Below are 15,467 nucleotides of genomic sequence, written 5' to 3' on the forward strand. Positions count from 1 at the left end.
TGGGGGGACGATGACTGTCAAAGGGCTTTGTCCACCTGGAGTGCGGCATCGGTGCTGATTGCTGTCAGAGTAACAACCGTATGTGTAAACTCAGGGTCTTTGATTTATCATTTGGCTATTTGTCCAGTGCCCACCATGTACCAGGCCCCATGCCGGGCGGTGGGCATGCAGCAGGTACAGCACAGACCTAGCGATGCCCTTGGCCGGAGTGGGGATGGACAGCAACAAATGCACCGCCTCCTCCCATGGCTCAGGCCGCCCCATCTCCGTCCCACAGCCTCTGTCCACCTCCCGTCTGCCACCCCAGAATCCTCTAACTGCTCACTCCTCCCCATGTGACCACCCGAGGTCTCTGAGGTAACAACAGGACCCCGCTGCTCCGCCTGAGGCCCTGGGATGCCTGAGTGGCTCAGTTAAGTGTCCGACTTCAGCTCAGGTCATGATCTCACAGTTTGTGGGTTTGAGCCCTGAGTCGGGCTCTGCACTGACAGCTCAGAGCCTGGAGCCTGTTTCTGATTCTGTCTCTCTCTCTCAAAAATAAATAAACGTTAAAAAAAAAATGTTAAGCCCTGCACCCTCCACACCTTCCTGCCCCTCCCGACTCCCACCCACACCCTCAACACGGCAGGAGCCCACCGGGCAATCTCAAGCCTTAGATCACACAAGTTGCTTCCACCACAGCCCCGAAGCCTCTCCTGGATGCACACCCACGGTGTGTCCTGCTATAGCTGCATGGGAGTGTGATTCTCAATGTGTCAGGAACTTTCATGCCCCTGGGCCTTTGCTTGAGCTGTTCCCTGGGCCTGGAATGCCTTTCCCTCCCTCACTCATCTTGCAGACGTTTACTAGAGGTACTAAGCACTACCTCCTCTGAGAAGCTTCCCCAAACTCCGTGGCCCCTCCTTGGTCACACCCTGAGCTTAGGGGTTAGAAGATTTTTGCTGCACACTCACTTCTCACCATGCCTCTAGGCTGAGGGTTTGGGAGTTCCTTTGACGGCAGGGTTGGCATCTCATTCACGGGACAAAGGGTGGGTTAGAAACTTGAGCCAATGGGAGCACGAACAGAAATTCCCAGGCCTGGGGACGTACGTGCCCTTGTGAGTGCACCCCCTTCCCTCCAGTGTCCGTCGAAGTACCCTGATACCTGTGCCCTATGTCTGTGTCACGCCCACGTACACTGGCCCAGCCCTGTCCTAACCCCATACCCGCGGAACCTCCCAGAGCTGAGTCCCAGGCTGGGGTGCGGCAAGCAGCTATCGGGGTAGAACCCCCGAGGTGGGACCAGAGGTAGTAGCAGTAGGTGGGGAGAGGTTGCTGTCCCATCAAGACTGTTCCAGGGTGAGGATGCTTCAGGTACCACGGCAGAATAACACCCCCATGAGGCCAGCACCCAGACATGCCAGGGACCTTGAGGCCATGGGGGCTCTGTCTGCAGCTGCCTAGGTCCACTCGGTCCTCCCCATTCAAGCACCGCACAGATAGCCCACAGAGGCAGAGAGAGGAGGATGGCACACTTGTGGGTTCACACCTATGTGCCCCCTCTCTGTTGGGCCCAGGATTGTCACCAGGGTGACCTCGTATCCCTCCACAGCCCTAGGGGCAAATATTCCTCTCCTCCTGCCAGGAGGTGGGGCTCAGGGGACCAGCACAGCAGTCATAGACACCGCTCTGCCATGGGACAACCTGGGCTTGTGTCCTGGCTGCTCAACTCCCTGAGTGCTCCGGGAGGAGTCCCTCCAAGCCTTCGAGCCTCAGTTTCCTCATCTGTAAAACTAGGTGAGTCCTTCCAACTGTGGAAGGTGGCTGTGAGGGTGAAATGAAAGAGTGCTAGGTTAAGTGTTTAGCTCAGCACCAAGTCCCCACCTAGTGTTGTCACTGCTGCTCCCATTCAAGGTCACCAAGCAGGTAAGCAGCAGGTGGCATTCTGCTGGGGTGGCGTCTCCCGGGCCTGCCCCTCTGTAGAGTGGAAGGGTGTGTGTGTGTGTGTGTGGCATGGTGGGCTCCCGCATCTCCCCATGTCCCGTTTCCACTTCTCACTCCTTCACCCCTTACCTTGCTCCCCATCCTCCTCCTATGGCCTGGTAGCTTGGACTAACCATCCCATCACACCCTGTGCTTTCAAACCCCTTGGCTCAGGTGTAGGGGGCGGTTAGCCTGGGCTTGGGGCCTGGAGCAGCATGGGGACTGGGGAACAGGATGGGGGCTTGAGGGGCAGGTGTCCAGGGCTGTCCTGGTTCCACTTCTACAGGAGCATATGCATCCTGGACAGGTCTCTCCCTTGTCTCTCTACCCTGGGGATCCAGGATCTGGAAGCCTAAAGCTGAAGTCTGCCCATCTGAGTTTCCTATGAGCCCCTCCCTGCTGCCTTACAGCCAGCGGCCTCACCAGACACCCCTATGGCCCTTCCCGCCCTGTGAGTCTATTTCTACGCTGCACATTTAGGTGGGTCACCTCCATTCAAGACTCTCTAGGGCTCATCATGCTTTCTCACAGCCAGCCAATCCCCTTAGCATTGGAGGTCTTCTAGGGTCTGATGCCACACAGCCTGGGGTGAAGTGTCTAGACTTGAAAAGCAGAAAGTCCAGCAAGTCAGCGCCCCCTCTGTGCCTCAGTGTCTTTCTCGGTAAAATGAAGACAGAAACCAGCTCACGGAGTTGGTTGTGGGTAGGACCATGTGCATGTGTGCATGACACACAGGACATACTCTGTAAATGTCATCACTGTTATTGTGGTGGTGATTCTTTCTATCTTGCCCTCAGAAAAAAACACCAGCCTAGGTCAGGTTTTACCATGGCAACCCCATGTGGTGTCCTTTGGGTGCCAGCAATAGCCTCTAATGAGAGCAAGGCAGCCTTTTGGGGGTGGGAATGGCCCGATGGGGCCCCATCTACTGGCCATGTGGGGGCTGGGAGGTCAGCATGGAGAGGTGCCCCACCACTGTTGTGTTGTGGGGTTGCAGATGCTGCTGGAATAGACACACGCGTCTTGTAGCAGAAGGGTCCTGTAGCATGGGTCTTGGCTTTGTTTCTGGCTTTGAGCTTTGGTTTCCCTGAGTGGGGTGGAAGATTGGTCCTAAGGCAATGCCACTGTGACCCAAGGATGTAAGGATGCTTCCATGGGGTCTGTCCCCCAGGGGGTACACACAAGGGCCTTCCTGACATTCCTCCCACAACACTCTGGTCCCCTGGGGTTCGAAGGCAGACTTTGCCCTGGACAGACAGACCCCTTCCTCCCGGCTGTCAATGTTGAGGTATATAACCCTGCAGAGCAGACCTCCTGGGGCATCCCTCATCCTGTTGCAAGGGGGGCACAGGGAGAACTGTCCCTACTGTACCAGAAGGGCCAAGCCACAGTCAGAACTGCCCTCTCTCGCAGAAAGAAGGGACTCCTCAATCTTCAACCCGAGGTTAGCAGGTCGGACAGACCCCCTGACTCTGAAAGTTGTTCATGCACCCCATCCACCTGCCCCCGACCTTATCACTCACCCTCACTGCTGGTATCCCCTCTGCACCTGCCCAGGCTTCCACCTATTCACTTCTGGAATTCACTCTCATCCTCTCATCTTTTTGCACATTGATTCATATCCTCTGCCTCACTCAGCTGCCCCTTTGTGCCTGGCGGCACGCTGGGAGCTGAGACTTCAGGGCAAAGAAGACCACAAAAGACCCATAAGTCCAAAAGAAAGACATGTATTCAGCCCCAAGAAGGGGTTAATCTCAGGGGGCTTCTAGCTGGGGAGGTCGGGGGTCACTAAAGCCTTCTTGGAGGAGCCGGGACTTGACGCCCAGGCAGGGTTTGGACAAACAGGGTGGGAAGCACAGGGAGACTGGGAGGGGTGCTGAATATTCTGGAGATTAAGGGGAGCAGGGAAGGAGAGGTGGAAGTAGAAATGGGAATTCGGGGGCTCCCTTCATTCCCACCCATGCAGTGGTGATCCATTCTAGAGCAGGTAAGTTTAGGGATTTTTCAATCCCATTAAGACACCACAGAAACTGCCCTGTGCACTCACTGATGTGGCCCAGAAAATGGGGTGGCCCGAGGCTATTCACTGGAGGGACTCCGGTGCCACTGCTGCTGGCTAGAATCCCCACTAACTGGACCTCCCACCTTCCACCTAGATGCCTGAGCCAGGAACCTGTTCCCTCCTCCCTGGTCGCTGTAGCTGATCAGCCACCAGGTCAGGGAAATGCCACCTCTTAAACCATCTTTCACGTGCACCCTCTTCTCTTCTTCGCTGCCCCGCTGCCCTGGTCCACACCCGCAGCATTTCTCACCCAGGTGACTGAACTAGCCACCATCTTGCCTCCTGCCCCTCCTCTCTCAACTCATTCCCACAGGATATCTGGGATCTAGAACAAAAACTGAAGCCCACAGGTCTGTCCCAGTCCCTCCCTGCTCAAACCCTGCACGGGTTCCCTAGTGCCTGGGGAGTACAAATCCTCACCACGGCATCCCAGCTGGTGTGATCTGGTCCCCGGTGACAGTTTGGTGGTGCCCGCCCCCTCCAAACCGGCGTGTTTCAGTATCAGAGCGGCCTGGATGCAAATCCACACTTCCCAGCTGGATGGCCTTGGGCAAGTTCACTTCATTCTGCTGGAGCCCAGATTTTTCATCCATAAGTGGGGGCATCACTCGGGCACACCTGGGCACACAGTAGGTGGGTGGTCTCCGTGAACCACAGGGTGCATGCAGCATTCCGTCTTATTTGGGGTGAATGTGAAACACACCAGCTCAAATAACCAAACACACAACACATTTATCTGGCCAGAAACAAAGGCTCACACGCCATGGGCAGCAGAGAGGGTCGCTGCTATGGACAGGAGGTACAAAGAGAGGGGAGAAGAAACAGAAAGGACTTTTGTCTAAAAAATGCGAAGAAATGGGTGTTAGGGATTTCTTCTTTACTTTATGATGCATAAACGTAAAATATATCGTAAGACAAAACAGGTGAATTCAGAATGATGTAAGTGACTGGGGGACACCCTCTCGGACACCTACCAAGGGCCGGCTGCTGTGTGTGTCTCACGGGCTGTGTCATTTAATCATGACAACATGCTGTGCTGATAAGCCTCCTTCTTAGCCCCCCTGTGCAGATGAGAAAACTGAGGCTCGGAATGATGACACCACTGGCTCAACTCACAGCTGGTAACCGGCGGAGCTGGGGTCTGATCTCGATGGTTGATGTGCCAGTCTGTCCCTAGGTGTCCCTAAACACTCTGGCCATTGCCTCAGGAGTAAAGCACCAACCACGGGGTTGCACTCAGCAGCTATTACTAGGATTTCCAGCTGGGCCCACATCCTGGGTTCCAGTCCCAGGCAAAGGCCAGGCCCGGCCCAGGATGTAGAGCCGACGCTGGGAGAGGAGGACGCCCTCCAAGAGAGGAGATACCACCGCACAAAAAGGAAAAACAAGGCGGCAGAGCAGAGAAGAAAGAGCACAGAGCACAGAGTCTTGAAAGGCCCAGTTTCCACATGTGGGGCGTGTTACAAGAGAAGATTAAAATAACGGGGGAAAATACCCCGGGAACCGTGAAGCCCTAGACCATCTGGAGTTTTATAGTAACAGGCAGGGGAGAATCAGAACCTAATTGAAAAAAGTCCACTGCAATCCATTACCGCTGCGTGCAGCTCACAGAACCAAGGGCAGGAGATGAAAGACGGGGGAGCCATCCCAGGAGCCGGGGAGGCCGAGCCAAAGGGCCCTTTAAGTTCTGGCTGGGGGTGGGGGGAGGGCACTGGGTCAGTTGTCAGAATCTGCAGGCCTGGTGGGCTCACCTCACTCAGCAATCTGCCCTCTCTGAGCCTCGCCCTCATCTGTCGAATGGCTAAGCAAGATCACTCGGGGAAGCCCCAGCACGGTGCCAGACACACCTCTGGTGCTGAGCACGACCGACCGTTCTCTCCCTCTGGCCCCTGGGGAAGGAGCAAGAGTGCCGTTCCACATGTAGGGCAACCCGCCGCATGCCACAGACCCCAAGGTCGTGCAGACAGAGGCTTGTTCCCGGGGGCTCCACCACCGAGAGTCACCAACTTGGGCAAATCGTGTCCCATCCCTGCCCCCATTTCTCTCCTCTCTAAAACGGGGCTGCCACTAACTACTGTTGCAACTGACACACGGTAGGCGTCTAGCGAACGTCAAGTTTCCTCCCTGTCGCTGTTGTGGCCCGAAGAGGAGCGAGGGCCTGGTTTCTCATGCTCTGGCTAAGAATCTGGACGCAAAGGGCAAGGAGGGAGTTTTGGGGGAACAGGGCATGGGTGGGGGCAGGGGAGGAAATGCCTCCACTTTTGGCATTTGCCAGTGACTTGCTTCTAAACAAACACATTTCTGGTTTAAGGGTAAAATATATTGGGTTACAACAGTCTGGCAGGCCATTCGGGGATCAACTTCTCATTTTTGTGCAAACTTTTAACTTACTTTATAACAATGATTTGGATGTGCAGTGCCAGATTCTTCTCCAAGATGTCAAATAATTCTGTGTTTGGCCAGCTTGAAAGGCCAGCCAGCCGGGAGCTGAGGTCTACTCCTCACTCCCGCACCCCTGCAGGGGACTCTGGCCCTGAGGTTACTGTCCTATGAGGCCCTCTGGGGTTTCCATGGAAGTCTCTTCAGAGCCTGTGCTTCGCCAGTCCTCAGGGGGTCTGGGCAAGAAGGGGAGGAACAGATATGGAAGGATCCCTGGGAGGTGAGGCTGGAGGGCCAGCCTGGACTCTGTGCGCTGTGAGCCCACAAGGGTCTGGTCTAGCTTTGGGCACGCAGTGCCATCTGAATAAATGAAGGAGTGGGCAGATGTGTGTATGAGGGAGACTATGACCCTAACAGCAGCTATCACATTTACTCTGTACCTGGGACTGGGCCAAACTCTTCCTAAATACGATCTCCTTTGTCCCATTAGGACAGTGTACCACACCCCCCCCCCCACCTCATTATACAGGCAGAAACAAAGGCCCAGAGAGTTTAGGGGTCAGATTCCCAGAGCTCATGAGGGAGGGAGCCTGGGTTTGCCTCCAGCGCCTGAGCTCTGTGCCCTGGGCCAGCCAGGACTGAGATCCGAGGCCGGGGGGCGGGGGGGGGGGGGGTCTCTTCACAACTGCTCAGCACTCTGCGTCTTCGTAATCATCCAGAGAGGCGGCAGGGCGGGTGGGGGTGGGGGGTGTGGCACACAAAAGGCAAAGGGAGACTGGGCCAGAGGCACCACGGCTCTCCAGGTTTCCAAGGGGGGATGAGGGCTGCAGACCCCTTGTCTTTCCTCACCAGGACTGCACTGGAGGCTCTTGGCTGAGAACTCTCCAGTAGAAGGTCTCTGGGCCAGAAGCAGGTTCTTATTCCCAGGCAGCAAGGGCCAAGAGGACTATGCCACCCCTCCAGGCGGGATAGGAGAAGCGAAGGGGCTCAGAGTCTGCTTGCGTAGACAGGTGGGATCTGGGGAAGCTCCCGGTGTCAAGAGGAGGCCAGACATCATTGGAGAGAGATGCGGAAAGAGGCCCTACTAGGGGCCAGGGACCAGCAGAAGGAGACAGCACGGAATGGTTAGCACACGCACCAAGCCCCCAGCCGCAGACCTGGAGACACACACCCACACACACACACACACACACATTCTGCCTGATACCTCCCCTTCCAACCAAGCTCCACATCAAAGACACAGAACCCAGGACACCAACACACAGCACCGATTTAAACACATGGCCACACAAACACGACTCACGTCACAGAGACGCAGAGGCCAGCACATACACGCTCACACATGAACCAAGGACCGAGCTCCAGGCCCCACCACAGGCTCAAACGTACAACCCCCCCAGACCCCAGACATACTGGCAGACAACCCCACACACAGCACAACACATGCAGGAACCGGCCCATATCTCGGCACAGGACGGCCTCATGATGGTTTGTGCGCACAGGGAGAAGACACTCACCCAGAGACAACATCCAGAAAGTCTTCCAAGAGGTCAGTAGATAAAGACATGCCCTCATACCATCTTAACACCCAACCCAGCCAGTCCTGTGGACACTCCCACTCCCACACGCCTCTCTCCACGGCTCTAGGCAGCCCTCAGGGGCCCACCGTATCTCCCAACTTTCCCATGGCAGCTGGATGGACTGGCTTGGCTTTGGGGAGGGCACACATGACCTTAAAGAACCCTAAGACAAGGCCAAGAACGCCCTCTGGCTGTGCTGACCTCTAGCCCAATGCTCCCTCCTCCTCCCCGTGCTCAGCCACAAGCCACACCTTCCTGCCTCCAGGCCTTTGGCAATGCAGTGTCCTCTTCACATGAGGTCCATCTACTTGCCTGTCTCATCCTCCCTGTCTTCTAAGGCTTTGGCTCAAGGCTCACGCCTGCTCCTCTCCCCAGTCTTTCCCTAACCCTCCCTGTTTCCGCCCTTCTCTGAGCACCTGGGACTGAGTTCTGCCGGGCCGCCATCCTGGTGCCGAGGCCAGGACTGCCCGCCTCTCACTGCTCACCCTTGGTGCAGACACCACACATGCCCTGGGGCCTTGCCTGCTGCTGGGCCTGGTGTCTAGAAACTCGCCCCCCAGGAGGAGAGGCAGGCAGGCACAGGCCAGAGAGCCACATGCAGCCGACCCCATCTCCACGGCCAACCACCAAGCAGGAGTGCCTGGTCCCCTTTACTGAGGTGACACCTTTGCAGACGGCTGCAGTGTCCAACTGGAAGAGCTGCTTCGGGAGGAGGAGGGAGAGGGACCACGGTGAACAATAGGATCCTTTCCAGCCATCAGCTCCAAACCCCACCGCCTTCCCCCAAATAAGCTCGAGCCCCGGTCTGGGCAGGATATCTCCCCACCACCAGCACAGCTGGGGTTCAGGGCCGGTTCCTCTTCCTGCTGGCCCCTGTGAAGCTCAGTGTTCCCACTGCAAAATGGGGTGACGCTCCTGGCCTGAGATGCATGTGATGGACGTCAGAATGCCATGCCCTTGGTACTGAATACAGGACAGGTGCTCAGGAATGTTAGTCCCCTTTTTGGCTCCTCTCTCAAATTCCAAACAGCAACAGCAGGGATGGGTCCAGATGCGAAAACATCAGGGTCTGAAGACCCGAGGCCAACTATGTAATCTTAGACCAGTCACTTGTCTTCCCTGGGCTTAATCACCCCAAGGCTGCCTGCCCAGGACGGGTGGGACAGTGGGCGTGAATGTGCACCAGGGTCATACAGGTGGCAGCAGCATAATTCCCAGTGTCCTAGGACTGCTTAGGGGGGAAAGAGACCCCAGACTTCCCACCCATCTCCTGAAAGAAAACCTCACATCAGGCCACCGGGAAACATTACAAATGTACAACATGCAAAGCTCCCATCTAAGGTTGTGGGTGGGTGGGAGCAAGCTGCCCAGTGTGCACCTGGGATTTAGATCGTCCGAGGATGTCCTATGAGGCTCCGGGCCCCCACCTTGAAGTGGGAGCAGCGTTCAGAACCAGGCCTGTGAGGGGCAGGAGCAGGCTGGGTCAGGCTAGGTCCCGCACGGGCAGCTCTGGGGGCAGCAAGGGCCACGGAGGTCGGTGGAGGAGTCACAGAGGCCCTGCTCAATGTTAGGAGGAACCCTAGCAGGGAGGAGGGGAGTGGCCTGTTCCTGATGTTCAGGAACAAAACCAGGCAACTTTGTGTTCACTGGGGCTGTTTGGACGGTACAAGATGGCTCCCAAAGCTATCGGCTCTAAACTGGGCTGGACCTGCTACCCGAGGCCCAGCGGTATAAACGGGCCAGGATGACCCGCCTCAGCACCACTACCACTCCCTCATCTAGCCACCCATCACTGATCATTTCAGGGGTGCCAAGGTGGGCTGACCCTGTGCAGGTGACGTAGGGCCACACTCTGAATGAGGCCAAGAGACACAGCAAACTGTTTTGGTGGCCAAGTGCCTCAGTCGGCAGAACACTTCTTTTCGTTGGCTCCACCAGCATCACAGCGACACCGTGAGAGGCGTTGTGGGGTTTCTCTGTAGCTGGGACTGCTGTCAGGGCCCCTCCGCCCTGTCCCCAACTGCCCCACTGTGCACAGTGACATCCAGCTACAAGCCAGGCACCCAACTGGTCAGCCACAGGGGAGCCCCCTGGGCCAGGTATCCAGGGAAAGTCCCTTTCCCTGCTGGGCCTCAATTCTCATCTGTTGAATGGGTATGTGTGGAACAGCATTATGCTTCTACTCAGGTGCCTCAGGGAGGAGATAACTTAGTAGAAAGCAGGGCAGACAGGAGTGAATTTCTGGCTTTTGGGTTTCACCATCCCAGGGACCGAATGGAAAGATCTCTGGAGACAGAGATGAGTCACGCACAGTTAATATTTCAAACGATTTTTTCTGCCATAAACCTAAAAGTGCCCAACACGGCGCCTGGCGCCAAGTGGGCTTTCGTAAACATCTGTTAATGAATGAAAGAACCGAGCAACAAACAACTGAGCCTCGAGCAACAAACAACTGAGCCTCGAGGGAAGTGAGGGGCAGGGAGACCCCTAATTAGTAGAGGTCAGGAGAGGTTTTGTCGGAAGAGCAAAGCTTCCTGTGTCCCTGCTCCTGAGACAGCGCTCCAGCTGCAACAGGGACAGAGGAGGGGTAGCAAGATGTGTAGACGGCTGCAGTCCCTGGAAGTGGAGAGGCTTTGGACTTTGCTCTTACGCCTCTGGGGCCAACCCCTGGGTATGCAACAGCACCCCCAGCTAGACTTGTGGGACCTGAAGCAGGGCTCTCCCCAGGTGGGGCCCAGGCCCCCTTACAGGCAGGGCTCCAGATGTCTCAGGAGGTCCCACACCCTGCACTGTGGGGGAGACAGTCTGAGCTGGCCCTGAGGCAGCCTTTCAGATGGACGGTGCACAGGCAGAGTCTGGCCAAAGATGGGGCCGGATGCTGGACAGCTCAGCAGGTGCCAGCATGACAAAGGCCCTCAGGACCCCTCGGTTCAGTGTATGCCCCCCACCCCCAAGAACTTAGATACAACTAAGAGGAAACATGTCAGTGTTCTTGAAATGCAAGCATGTAGATGTTCAGAATGGGCAGGGAGTTCAAGGAAAATGTCCACGTTACATTCCTTTCTCTCTCACTGGAGTTTTCAGACTTGATGTTTGAACCCGACGTAAATAAGTTAGCCGTGGACCCTTTCGGTGCACTGCCTTCTTTGACCTTCAGGGCACCCTGGACACAAGGTGCCATATCACCATCTTTCACAGATAAGGAGACAGGCCATCCCAGAGAGCCTGAGCTCGGGGCACCCGTGGAGTAAAGAGGCAGCATCGGGACTGAACTGAGGGGGGACTGATTTGTGGGGCAAAGCCCTTGGCCCTGCTCTTACACTGCATTCGACAAAAAGCAGAATGGTTAGGAAAACACTAGGCCGTGGGAAAGAAATGGCAAAAAACATTAAGTGTCTCACCTTACCAGAAAACAGCAGTACTAGCAATAACAGCCACCACACCGTTTTTCAGATTCCCTAAGAGCACTGATTGCCCTTAAAACCCAAATCCCCCCGCTCTTCAGTCCAGCACAGGTTGGAAAACTCTGGAAGAGTCTGGGGGAGGCATCCCACCCCTCACCTGCGCCTCGAATGCCCCACGGTTCTGAAGGAGAAATGTGGCTTCTGCTGGGTCAGGCGTGCTGTCTGGCCCTCCTGGGAGCCTTCTGTCCCTCAGACAAAGGGAAACACCCTGTGGTCACCCCACGAAAGAAGACCAAGTGAACTGAAAAAAAGTGTAACCATATGATAAAACAGAAAGGGGTCCTTAAGGAGAAACAAGCTGCAAGGCACTTGGCCGAGAACCAAGGGGGGCGGCTGGAGGGGCGTTCCGGGGAGCAGGGCCCCTCCCAGAAGCCTGGCCCTGCAGAGCTGAGCCCAACTCAGGGGGACGCCTGGAACTCATTAGCATTATGTCAGGAATAATGTAAAATTAAAACATTTAGCTTTGGCTTCTAAAATTAAGGAGGACAAAAAGAGAAGGATGCCATTGTGCTGAGCCATGCAGCTATGACTTGGGCACCAATAATTTACAGAATATAAATCTCTGCCTTGCACTTGGGCCCAGCCCAAGACTGAGGACTGAGTGATGAGTCTGCAGCTCTGTCCTGGGGCAAGCCAAGTTGGGAGCCCGGGGGGGTGGGGGGGGGCGGCTGGGGGCGAGGGCCCAGGTGAGGCTTTCCCACTGCTCACTCCCCACGGCAGGGCCAGGTTCGCGCCCACCCTGCCGCTCTCCTCACTGGCCCCTCCTTACCTCCCTGGCCACTGTGCTCAAATCCATCACCTATCCTGCGGTCAGACAGATTCCTAGATCGCAAGCCTGTCCTTATCACTGCTCAAAACCCAGTGATGGCTCCCTACTGCCTTCAGGATAGGACCCAAGGCCTTCAGCCTGGTGTTTCTAGCCTCCCAGCATCTGACCCTGCAGGCCTTCCAGCTGTGGCTGGCTCCCCAAGCTCCTGTTTCCTCTCCGGGCGCCAGTTACACCGACTACTTGGGCTTCCAGAACTTCCTGTACTTTCTCAGCTTTTGCATATGCTGTTCCCTTAGCCTGGAATTCCCTCAGGCATCAGGGCTAAACTCCAATAGTGGCTCCTCTGCAAAAGCTCTGGGCTTTGAGGCAGGCCCTGGGCCAGAGACCTCTCTGGGTCCACTCTGGTCCTGGGATAAAGGCAGGATGGCTGGGCCAGACTATGTAGGAACCCAAGACTCAGTGTTAGGACTGGCCAGCCTTTGGAGGCCCTTGTGTTACAGATAGGGACATCGAGGCAGACCAGAGAGGGCAGGGCTGACCAAGGCTTCCCTGGCCCCCCCGCCCTAGCTTTGGCCCCTTGGATTCTTAGGGCAGGCTCTTTCTGCTCCCACAGGCTCATTCTGGGGTATAGAGTACCCTGGAGTCACCCAGGCCTGAGTTCAAGTTGCAACTCCCCTCCAGCTCCGTGACAGCTGCAAACCATCTAACCTTTCTGAGGTTCCGCGTCTGTCGGCATTACAAGAATGGTAATGATAGCATAGGGTCACCCCCTCCTAGGGCTGTGCAGAGTCAGCATCAGATACTGCTGCAACACCGACCATCACCCCCCCTGTGCAGATGGAGAAACTGAGGTCTGAGGCTACAGAGGATGGGGCATCAGTGACAGGATAGAGTCAGAAGCTCCTGCCTCTGGGAAGGCAGTCTGAGTGCAGTTCACAAAGCCTGACTTGTTTCAGTGACACAAGATAGCAGTTCATTCAGTTCTTTACTAGCCATTCATTCATTTCCTCGTTCACTCACTCACTCAGCTAAGTGCACAGAACCAGATGTCCAAAATATAATGTAGTGAAAAGAGCAAGTAACCAAACAGTAAATGCAGCATGATTCCATTCTAATAAAGAGTATAATTATCATATGTACAGAGAAAAGTCTGGAAAAATACTCTAAAATGTTAAACAAGGGGTATTTCTGAGTGGTGTAGTTAGGAGTAACTTTTCCTTTTTTTCTTTGTACTTCACTGTCTACTTTCCACTTCTTGATAGGTTACACTTTTGTTTTTAATTTTTTAATGTTTATTTTTGAGAAAGAGAGAGAGAGAGAGAGAGAGAGAGAGAGAGAGAGAGAGACGGGGCATGAGTGGGGGAGGGGCAGAGAGAGAGCGAGAGAGGGAGACAGAGAATCTGAAGTAGGCTCCAGGCTCCGAGGTGTCAGCACAGAGCCCGATGCAGGACTCGAACTCACAAACTGTGAGATCATGACCTGAGCCAAAGTCGGATGCTTAACCGACTGAGCCACCCAGGTGCTCCTTGATAGGTTATACTTTCACATTTTTTTACTTTATGTTTTATGCTACTCTGTTTTGTTGGAAGTTAAAACAAAAAATCACAGTGGTCAGTGTAATCCTTTCATAGCCAGATTGAGGTTGCCGAACCAGACTTCTCAGTTCTCCATGGGGCTTTGGAGGAGTCGTCCTGGGGAATAGGACCCGAGGATGCTCCCACCCTCAATGTGGAGCCAGAGAGATTGAGTCAGGTCTGGACCTGACATGTGCTCCTTCCGTCCTCTGTGATGTGGGCAAAGGACTTTGCTTTGAACTCAGTTTCCTTCCACATTAATATATGGGGGCAACACGATGACCTCTAGAGGGGATCTGAGGATCAAGGAAGACATGGATGTGACCAACTTTCCAAACGACGGGAGAGGAAGCCCATGACAATGACAGCTGTGTACTGCATCAGGGGACCCAAGGCCCACCCCCCTGGATGCCCTGAGGGACACAGATGCCTCCTCACAGGATGATATCACTGAGCTGTTAGATACACAGTGGCCAATGATGACTGAAGAGTCTCTGGAGACGGAGTGGACAGTTTAATTAAATAATGGTGACAGACGGCCTCACTCCTAGGGCAGAGGACACAAAGGCAAGTCTGAGCCACAAGCCCAGATGAGGGAGAGCAAGGCTTCAGTTCACTTCCCGGCAGCAGCCAAGAGCTCAGAGCACTGGGGAGGAGACGGTGCTCCTTCTACACCCATCTCTACAGCCTCGGCTGAGTGTCTGGGGACACGATTCTGAGCCAGCTGGAGGGGGTGTGGGTTTCGGGTCAGGCGGACCAAGGTTCAAGTCCCAGCTCTGCTGCTTACTGGCTTGTGTCCTTAGGCATGTAATTAGCCTCTCTGGTCCAGAACTATCTTCTGAAAAGAGTCAACAAGCCTTCCTTGTGGGTTTGTTGTAAGGGCCAAACGAGATAAGAGGTGGCAGGGCCGCACCATCTTTGGGCTTGGGACAGGGCTCCACCCAGCAATACAACATGACAATGACGGGAGTCACACGCCATGCAGCCAGTGCCACTGCTCCCATCACTGTCTATTTAGAGTGCCCTTCTGCCCCTGCCCCTGGCAAAATCCTGCTCATCCTCCAAGCTTCAGCTCATATGCTATCTCTTCCAGGGAACCTTCTTTGATTGCCCCACTGGTACAGCTAGGCCTCTCTGGGGTTCCACAGCCCTGTCCTTCACCTCATCACAGCCCCCCAGGACTCAGGATTATAACTGTCAGCTTCTGTACCCTTTCCTCCTGCCAGCTGGGGGTGTGAGTCAGACAGGGGATGGTCCACTGACTGGTCTCACTCCAGAGCCCAGCAACGGCCTTGACACACAGCGGGGGCTCAGGGCACATTTGCTGACTGGAACAATCTGCTCAGTCGCTGTTAGTCACCCTTGTCCAGTCCCACCCTCGGGTAGGGAGAAAGGCTCTTTTAAAATCACAGAAGGTCCGAGCTGGAAGGAGTGAGAGGGGAAGTCTGCCCCCATTTTACAGATGGGGAGACTGGGGCTGGGGAAGGAGAAAAGATTGGCTCAAGGCTGTCCATTAAGTCTGTGGTGATACCAAGACAGGGAGCCAAGTCTTCGGACTCCCAGCCTAGTGCTCTCTGACCTTTGGCCTCAAGGGTATTCTCCTCCTTCACCCAGAGAAAGGACGTCAAGGTCATCTCCTCTTGCATGCTCACAGAACTAGCTCTTGACTCCTGGG

At 55.2% G+C, this 15,467-nt stretch overlaps 1 protein-coding gene across 2 annotated transcripts in view; it reads right to left on the minus strand.

The window, feature by feature from the left end:
* Window positions 1-15,467, minus strand: part of GLIS1 (GLIS family zinc finger 1) — a 227,239-nt gene that overhangs the window by 22,600 nt on the left and 189,172 nt on the right. The gene's annotated exons all lie outside the window — the stretch shown is intronic.

The sequence above is a fragment of the Acinonyx jubatus genome, chromosome C1 (assembly GCF_027475565.1).
Source record: "Acinonyx jubatus isolate Ajub_Pintada_27869175 chromosome C1, VMU_Ajub_asm_v1.0, whole genome shotgun sequence".
Lineage (NCBI taxonomy): Eukaryota > Metazoa > Chordata > Mammalia > Carnivora > Felidae > Acinonyx > Acinonyx jubatus.